Source organism: Alligator mississippiensis, chromosome 16, assembly GCF_030867095.1.
Source record: "Alligator mississippiensis isolate rAllMis1 chromosome 16, rAllMis1, whole genome shotgun sequence".
Taxonomy (NCBI): Eukaryota; Metazoa; Chordata; order Crocodylia; family Alligatoridae; genus Alligator; species Alligator mississippiensis.
The window spans coordinates 13,257,818-13,267,527 of NC_081839.1; the positions used below are offsets into that span (position 1 = coordinate 13,257,818).

Here is a 9,710-nt window from a genome sequence, read left to right on the forward strand (position 1 = left end):
GAGCCCTTGCTTTCAAGATTGGCTCGCAAGCGGCCAACTTGGGGCGGCTGCCCGTGAGCCAGACACAAGGGAAGGACACAAGACAATCTCTCAAATATAAATCAGTTATCAGGACAGACTGTTAGAGGCCAGTAGCAAAGGGATAAACAGAGAAAAGTCTAGGCGTCCCCAGACAAAATCAGAACAGTCTACCTGTCAGGATCCCAAGTCATTCGGTTAGCAGATTCAAACACCAAACTAGGGAAACTGGGACAATTTCCTGATCTTACCCTGTTAATAAAAAGAACCAGTTTTTCTCTAGTGAGCTGAACTGTTTCAGTTGAGGTGCCCAACTTGCGACCTCTTCAAGAAGCCATGAACCTGTTGGGCTTTTAGCGGCTAACTGCCCAGCTGCCTGGTCACTTCTGAAAACCTCTGCGGAGAGCAGGAGCTGGCTACTTGGCTAACAGAAGAGTTCAGAAAACTCTACTGATTGCATGGGATTTGCTCCACGTGAACATCAACCTACATGTCCTTTCTGTTAGAGCAGGTCAAATGGCACCTTTAAATCAACTCTGCTCCATTCAAAATGAGACGATTTCCACACCTGCAGAGGATTAGATGCACAGGATGGGCTCAGTGAGCTCTTGTCTTCCCCTAACTTGGCAGCTCTCAGCATTAAAAAGGTATTGTGACTTCCTGAGGCTGCAGTGCAAGACATACAACTTTGAAGAACCCTCCACTTTACTTAATTCTTGGCTTCGCCTGTGTCCAGGTAGTGAAACAAGTCCTCTCAGTTTCTGATTTCCGCTTCTTTCCTCTCAGTGTAGACTGAGCCTCCCTTAGCATCAATAATATCTCCTGTCTCTGCTGGGGTTACCTCAAAGTAGTTGCTTTGACACAACCAGGTGTACTACTAAGAACACCTGAAAAAGGAAGTGGTCTCATATCAGGCTCTGTTGGCTCCTAATGCCTGCTATGAATTGCTTGTCTTTCTTGCCTAGCGCAGGGGCTGGCAACCTTTTAAAGCCATGGGCCAGAAGAGCCGATTCCAGCCCAGCATTGGCCAGTTGGTGTCAGTGGCATGGGGGCTTTCCCGGCACCTCTACCGAGCTATGCAGCTGGGCGCTGCACCTGCACCACTGCCGCTTTTCCTAGCTCCCCACTCCCTGGCTGCAGTGCCAGGGGAGCTGCACCAGGGCTAGGAGCTGGCAGCTGCTTGTGATGCTGCTGCTGCCGCTTCCCTCTATGAATCCAGGCTGTGGGCTCTCCACCGCTGACCCCTGGCCTAGTGCATTCTTCTGAAGATATTTTGGACTGGATAGCGTCACAGGATGACCGGTCCCAGGGGCTGGAAAGAGACCTTGTTAGGTTATTGGCAGGGATGGGAGATGTTTGTTGTGTTGGGCAGGGGAAGAGGCAGACTTCTGGGCTGGTGGTCAACATCTACGCTGGGAAAGCCCCCGTTAATGGTGAGTCAGAAGCACACAGAGATAAGGAAGGCTGCCTTTTTCAGAACAACAGGAGAATCCTATTTTTAGTGGACTTGGATGCCTAAGTGACTCTGTGGAAGTCCCAGAAAATCAATAATGCTTTTTAGGAAACAGTTAGAATCAGGTTTGGACTGGTCCTTAGAGGTTCAGGAAACAACCTTTCCCAATTTCCAGCTTTTGGCCTGGCCCCAACAGCACTCCTTTAAAGTGACAGCCTCAGATCCAGACGTCCAGGGAGACACAGGGATTTCTGATGATTCACGACTGTGCTCGGTAGCGCCAGGAGAAAAGTAAGAAGCAAACTCAGTAAGAATCTTATGCCTTGTCCAATGTTAGTCCATTTTCCTACTGCTAACATGCTGAATTATTGGGGGTAAACTAATTAAGTCTTTACAGGCTGTCTAGGAATGGTCCCCGAAGAGGTAATACTCTCCTCCTTTTTCAGCCATATCAGTTTGGTTAAGTGGCCAGTAATCAATGCACGACCACAATTAACACCATTATCAAATGCTCTTTTACAGCACCTGTTCTAATGGACAGCTTGTTCACTGGTGGGTGAGAGAATTCAGCCATTCATCATGCCTGCCCAGGCTGCTGGGTATATAATTTAATCTGTTCTGAAATACCTCCTTGATTGAGAAGCGCTATGTCCATGTTACAGCTCTAATCTGCTCTGAGTGAAAGGGCTAAGTGATGCATCCTTCCAGCATGTCGCGCAGTGTAAATCTGGATTCAATGCTGTAAAGTCATTTAGTGCAGCAATAGAGTTGAGTTCAGGCATGACTCAGAATCATAAAAAGTGGGGTTGGAAGGGACTTGGGAGATCATTTAGTTCAACCCCCTGCTCAAAGTAGGACCGTCCCCAACTAAATCATCCCAGCCAAGGCCTTGTCTACCCATGTCTTAAAAACTCAGCTCAGGGCAGGATATGGCTCTTTGACTGAGAATGCCAAAATGACTAGCGAGTGTGACTGTCGCAATGTTCGGGTGCCTGGACAGTGAGACAAGCCAGTCTTCTGTGTTTGCAAGCGCATATTTGTCCAAAAGTGTGCACAGGAATTTCCACGCTAGCCCCTCTCACACACTGTACCTAACTGGACTTGTCAAAAGTAACACCATGTTAATGTCCTCAGTAACTGTATCAGGAGGCTTTCAAGGGAGTGAGAGAAAGCTTAGTGTGTTTTCTCTTTTGGGTGAGAAATGATTCTTGCACGACTAGTTAGACCAGTTATTCTCAACCAGGGTGCTGAGGCAATACTAGCCTCAGGAATCCTTTCAAAGGTGCCATAGCACCTGTGCAATATTAGCACACGTAGGTGTGCAAGCACCTGTATGATTCATGAGATAAATTCAAGATATTTCAAATGGGAATCCATAGTGTAAAACATGTTGACCTGTTATGGTCTTTCTGAGTTTTTTGCACCCGAAATGCTCTATTATTTTTCCATAGTCAAGAAACAAGTGAAACTTAAGAGCTGGCATTTTCCAAGGGATGATGTAATGTCTAACTCAATGTCCTAATTAGTATAGAGTTAAACATATTGCTTAGCCTTCCAATGTCATGCTCCTTGCCGTGGAAACCGCAACCACAGAAGATCTTTACTTCTGTATAGCATGTTCAGCCCTACATCTGTAGCTAGATCTAGAAGTAAAAAGAGACTGTGTGCAAAGGAGGACAAAGAGACTGAAGACCTGCTTCAGCAGGCACTTCTCTTGGGACAGCTTCAGTCAGTGTAATGCCATTTCTGGGTTCTAGAGAGAACTGCTGGCTGGTGGGAGCAGTTTGTGCTGCAGATAGGGGTGTTTAATGGTGACTGATGAATATCAGGCTAACAAAAGTATTTTCCTGGAGATCTGCAGAAGCAGCACAGCAACAGGAGACCTCCTTTGCTGTTCAGAAACGTATTGCTATCAGGATCTGGAAACTTGCAAGCCCCCACCATTATCAGTCAGTTCTTAATTAATTTGGAGTCAGCAGTTCATTGTTGAGGTTCCTGTGGTGGTGGTTTGTGTTGCTGTTTAAAGGGTAGGTTCACTGCACATTAGAGTGTCTTGTGTCTGAAATGAATAGTGTCTCCTAAAATCCAGTAAAGGCAAATGCAAGCTTGTAGCAATGAACGAGGATCGTCTTACTAAGAATAATGTACACCTAAATATCTACATGTATCCCTGTAAGCTGCAAATCCCCACCAGATTTCATACACAATATGCAAAATCTTGTGACTGACTAGCTGGCAGTGACTTAGCCCAGGGGGTTTGCCAGGGTAAAAGATGATTGGAGGACTTGGGATTCCCTTTCCTCATCAATCTGGTGATGATTTTGCCCAGGGGTTTTGGAGGGGCAAAAGATGATTGGAGGACTTGAGATTCCCTTTCCTCACCAATCAGGCCCCAGAGACTCACCCTCCTTGTCCCCTGATTGGCCCCTTGAGTCACCTGGAGGAGGATAAAAGGGGCAGCACAGCTGACTCAGGAGAGACCAGCGAGGGACCACAAGGAAAGAGTTCAAAGAGCTGGGCCAGCGGGGTGGGAGCAGTGGAAAGGGTCCATTGGGTTTTCTCCCCCTCCAGGTACCTAGGCCCTATATTTCTTGTCATTTGACATTTTGTATTTTGTGCCTTTTATATTTCACCAACCAGCATTGTTTGTTTTGCTGTTCGTGTTTTATATTTTGTTAACCCTGTCTTTCGTCAACTGGATGAATATGTCTAAGATTGTAAGTGTCTAACCTTTGTTGAATGCTGCCCCCTCGGGGCATTGTAGTGTCCCCTATACCCCCTGGTTTATACTGGTTATGGTCCCAGTACTGTTCTCTCATTAAAAGATATATGGTTAAGTCCCCATTGGTGGTCTGGCTCTGCTTTATAGGGGGAGGAGAGTCCCTACACCCCCACAGCGCTTGTGCACCTGCTCTGATCCCCTCAATTGGAGAGGGGGTACCTCTTGGAGTACCGCCCGGGTTACAATTTCATGGTTTTTCTCTGAAAACTGGGGATAATAAAGTGATTAACTTTGCAAAGTACTTTTCAATGTGAAGGTGACAAGCTTTTATTTATTAATTTGCCAGGGAACAGGGCAGCCCTGGCAGGTGAAACATCTGCCCTCTATAAATACGACATACAAGCTTTAATGAGCGTGACTCCATTCTCTACATGCAGCCAGACCCTAAGGGCATCCTGGGCAAACTTCTAAGCAACTCTTCATTATTAGTCTTGATATATATTCTCACTGTTCATTCATTCATTTGTTCAGTTTATATGTCACCCCTCAGGCCCAGATTATAGCAGGGGCAGGCAATTATTTTGGGTGGAGGACCGCTTACTGAGTTCTGGCAAGCCATCAAGGGCAGCATGACAGGCAGCCAGGGACAGATAAATATTAATTTTCTAAATTTGGGGGGGCCCTGCGGGCTGGATAGAATGGCCTGGCAGGCCACATCTGGCCCATGGGCTGCATTTTGCCCACCCCTGGATTACAGCTTTGAGGACAGCCACAAAAGGGCAGAATGTTTTTAACACTATGGATTCCTATTGGAAATCTCTGGGTTTATAGTGTGAATCATGTTTGCACACCCAACAGTACTAACATTGCATTGCTCCCTGTGGCACCCTTGAAAGAATCACTGATTTAAGATCTTACAGATCCAAACCAACACCGTGGGTTGTACCTCAAAAGTTCTTGGGAGCCAGTGTCCTGGGTATCAGCCAGCTGTGACCAAAGCAGAACTGTACCCTACACCTTTGCTCCCAGGACGGGGAGTGGAGAGTGGACCAGGAACGGCTGCAGCTTCATCCTGATATGCCCTGCAGGTCCTCCTCGGACACAGTAGAGGTGCTGTGGCACCCGTTGAGAACCACTGATATAGTCATTGCACTAAATCATTAAGGAGTGATTTCAGGAAGCTTTTTGATTTGATGGGACAATTTCTCTTCGTTTATCGTGTTGGCCCCCAGAGGTGTTCCAGGAGTAACTACTCCGCCTGGGTTGTAAAGAGTTAAGCAGAGGGGTGGGGCTACTCCAAACCCAGGAAAGCCAGACCTAGATAGCTACAAGGCTACTTTGAGGGCTAGCAGGAAGGGAAAAGGGAAAGAGGAGCTGCAAATTAGAGGCCATTTTGCCTGGAGCCCTATGAAAGAATTTGGAGGGTGGCGTTGCTCCCTGATGTGCTCCATGCACCCTTGAAGGAGGCCCAGGGAAACTGTGACCGACTACTGCTAAAGAGTGAGTGACATTTAAAAGGCGGCAGAAGGTAGTGAGGGAGGTCAGGGTGACTGTGAAAGTCCTTGAGGCACCTGGGACAGCTCGTACTATGCACAAGGTGAAGACTCTCACCCTAAAGGGTCTTTGCAAACGTTGGAGTTTTAAGTTGCACTGATGACAAAATTACCCCTTTCAAAAGGTTTCCATGCTGGGCTTCATGCGTTATATTACAGTTTTTGTGCTAATGCCTATGGGTATAAATAAATCTGACTTGTTTGTACACTCTTATTAAACTGAGGTATTGTTGTGGACCCTAGGCCACCGCAGCTACACACCCCCTTGCAAGAAGGATTTTCTAAGTCGTAGGGACTAAGGAAGATTCAAAACGTCTGTCCCAGTAAAACCAAACACTCCAAGAAACACAGTGAAGGATATTTTAATATGATTTTAGCACTGAATAAGTGATGACAATGCAGGTAATGATTAAAAATAATATAATGCTCATTATCAAAATAATTACTCAGATCTAAAATAGAAAGATATTAATCTTAAATATATTGAGTCCTAAAGTGTTAAAAAATCTCTAGATGAGCAGCCTGACAAGGAAAAGGAACTTTTTCCTAGATTTCAAAGACTAAGTTTGAAAAAATCCCTAACCTTGGTTCATCTGCAAATGAGCAGTTCAGTAAAAATCCCTGGGTGGATCTGAGCTCTATGCTTGATTACTTTGCCAGACTGTAAAAACGTATGCAATAAAAATATCTCAAATAAGGTTAGTAGATGTTTGGATATACCTAATATGTTATCTACTCAATAATATGAAGCTGCATTATTCTAATATGGGAATCAAATACACCTTTTTGTTGTCAAGCAGAGATCTCTTTGCAACCACTAACATAAACCTAGTTTTATTGTGGATGCAGTTTACCTGGCATAAAATCATGAAAGTAGCTCTAAGTGACCCAAAATTGATGTACTTTAACCTAGGTTCCTCTCTAAAATCTTCTGAACTATAGCATTCCCCTCCCTTCACCATTCTCTTAGCTTAGCTCTAGTCAAGCAAATGCTATTTTAGTCTAAATTATCACTATTTAGCAGTCAACTAAGGTCTATACAGGGTAGAGAGGGAGGAGATGGCAAGGAGGTTTAAGGTAGAGGTTTTCAAGGGGAGTGATCGCTGGAGTCCACGTTGCAGTAGATTACCAGATCAGCTGGGTAGTGTGTGGCTACGTTCTGAAGGTCCTGATGCAAACTTGAAGTGAGGAGCCCACAGAGGCGCCAAGGAGGAGCTCCATCTAGTCAAAGCAACAAACCAAGAAAATGATCTTAGTAACAACATTCTGGTTAGACTTGATGGGTGCAAAGCTTCCAGAGATGAAGCCAGAAAACAGGAGACTGCTGCAGTGACAGCATGAACTCATGAGTGCTTGGACCAGTTTTGGCTGTACAGACAGGGACAAAAGACCAGATACTATTCACATGAAAGAAAAAATAGTATCAACAGTGGGTGCCAGGAGAGGGTCAAGTCAAAGATGACACAGGCCAGAGGCTGGAGTGACAAGGAAAGTGTAAGTGGTGTCTGTAGTGAAAAAGAAGAGTCTGGGAGGGGAGACTGGGAGCTCAGTTTTGGCCAGCATAAGTTCAAGATGACATCAGAAAGGAACATCAGAAGCCCCTCTTTACTTACACATATGAATACAGAGAAGGGGAGACCCACCCCATCTCTGTCCCTGGCTGACCCAGGGCTGCAGGAGCCTCAGATGGGCTTCTATCCTGCTCCAGCTAGGGCTGTGGGGAGTGGGAGCTGAGCTCAAGTGGGGACAGCAGTAGCAGTGGTAGCATGTGGGCTCCCCTGCCTTGCTGGTCCCACCAGATGTTCCCCACCAGTTGGGGAGCAGGCATAGGGAGGGGAAACCCACCCATTGCCATCGGTGTCTACAGTGCAGCCTGGCTCCCTTTGCAGCCGTTCCCTGCAGCCCCAGCTGGAGCAGGCAGAAGCAGCAATGGCACATGGGTCTCTCATTCCTGTGCCCCAAAGCATAAGTGAGAGTGGCATGGGAGGGGACTGGAGGTCCTGCTGAGCACACAGTGAAGAGAGGGGACACTGAGGGTTGGGGATGGGGAGATTCTTACCTGATCTGGGAACTTTAAAAAATCCCTGGATGCTGCTTATGGTGTGGGGGAAAGGCCAGGAGCAGGGGGTGCAGCCACCCCTGACGTGCCAGTTTTTACTTTGGACCCCCCCCGCCCCGCTTTTAAAAAATCCTGGAAACACCTATGATGGAGGCTAATAAAGGGCAGAATTTTAAGATGTGTAAGGTGTAACCGCCAGCATCAACACATACCAAGGGATCAAGGGGTCTAAGACTGCAGTATAGGCCTTGAGTTGGGCCAAGAAGAGGTCATGGGAGTTGCTACTTTAGTAACAGACAACAGCTTCAGTGCAGTGCAAAGAACAGCAGCAGGATGGACAGTCATGGGAGTGATTCCAGAGAGTTGTTGCAGACAACACCTTCAGCTTTGCCATGAAGTTTTCCAACCTCACACTATCTTTCCTACAGCAAATGAAGCTGTAAATTAGCTCGGGGTGCAACACACAGTAACAGGTTTTCAGAAATTGCCTCATAGGTAGGGACAGAATTGATACCCAGTATGATGCATCTTTCCAAGCCAGAAAAGCGACGCATGCTGTCAAGAACAATGCCATTTCTCATCATGTCTTCTGCTGTTGTGAAAGATGCCTCCAGCCTGAAATGCCTCATTTTGTTTCTCATTAAGGATGGCAGAATTTCTAATAGCTTTCCTTCTCTCTCACTGTACAGCATCAAATAGCAATGTCTTTCCCTGAGTAACCATTTTTTTAAATATTGGAGACACTTACCAACCCTGTAATGTGCTATTTGCCTCTGACTTAAATTATACTTCATGCTGTAAGAACCTGGCAAGCTGTGGCCACATTCTGCTTCATCTAACAACTCTCTCAATTGTTGACAAGGGATATTTAGCTGCGAATCGTCTTCATCTGTTTTGCCATGATATTGTATATCTGTGTTGCATTCCGGACCCCTTTGGTTAGCCACTCCTGTGGAAACTGTTGTGAATGAGGTGGAAGGCCACAAGAATAGCCATGACTTGTTTGTAAATAGTCCAGGAAGACCCATAAAACACCAGGCTTATTGCAATTATCCTCTTGTGTGATCTGCTCAGCTATTTGGTACCAATCGCCCTCTTCTGTCCGGAAATTCTGCGCCTCATCAATTACTATGTGTTTCACTGGTTTATAGAAGTTGTTTAGGAAAGAAACTCAGGTCACAGACTGGCACGCACCTTTTTTGGCATGGGTGAAATTTTACTCTTTAACTTAGGCTTGCAGAGTTCCTCCTCTGAGACTTCAATTGGCAACATTTCCTTTAATGATTCTTTTAGATAAAGATCATGCCTTATGCTACTTATGCCTAATATATTCTTTGAGCTAATTAATACTTCTATTTCTTTTCCCCCTGTCAGGATTATAGTTCCAACTTGATGTTTAGTATATTTCCCATTCACTCCCACAATGGTAATTTCTTTATTTTTTGGAATAACCAAATGTGAGTCTGCCTTCCTAATCATGTTAACTTGTGCCCCTGTATCCATTAGGAAGGTTGCTCTCTCTAATCTGAAATCTTTGGGATTCACGCATTCTAAGGTTACATAAGGGCGAGAATCTCCATTCAATTCTTGTTGTTCTGGCATAATTTCAGCTGTCTCGGGGGAGGGACAGAATTTTACTGGCTCTCCCCCCGTGACCCGTTTTTTGGGTTGCTTTGTTTCTCAGCAGTCCAATCTTTCCAAGGTTTCCATCCATGGCTTATGGCTAAACGCTTGTTTTCCTTCAGCGTAGTCTTTCTTAATTCTTCCCTTTCAAACCCTTTACTTAGCAAGAATCCAAACATAGCCTTATCCTCTTTGGTTGGGGTAGGTTTGCTTGGACCCTTTCCTGTTACATATACTTTGGGCTTTATCTTGATTTCTTCCTCCAGCACTATGGTTCCTATT

The 9,710-nt window shown here is 45.6% G+C and overlaps 1 pseudogene; it reads right to left on the minus strand.

Moving 5' to 3' along the window:
• Nucleotides 1-8,227: 8,227 nt before the first annotated feature.
• Nucleotides 8,228-9,021, minus strand: LOC132246601 (schlafen family member 9-like; annotated as a pseudogene).
• Between the last annotated feature and the right edge of the window lie 689 nt (nt 9,022-9,710).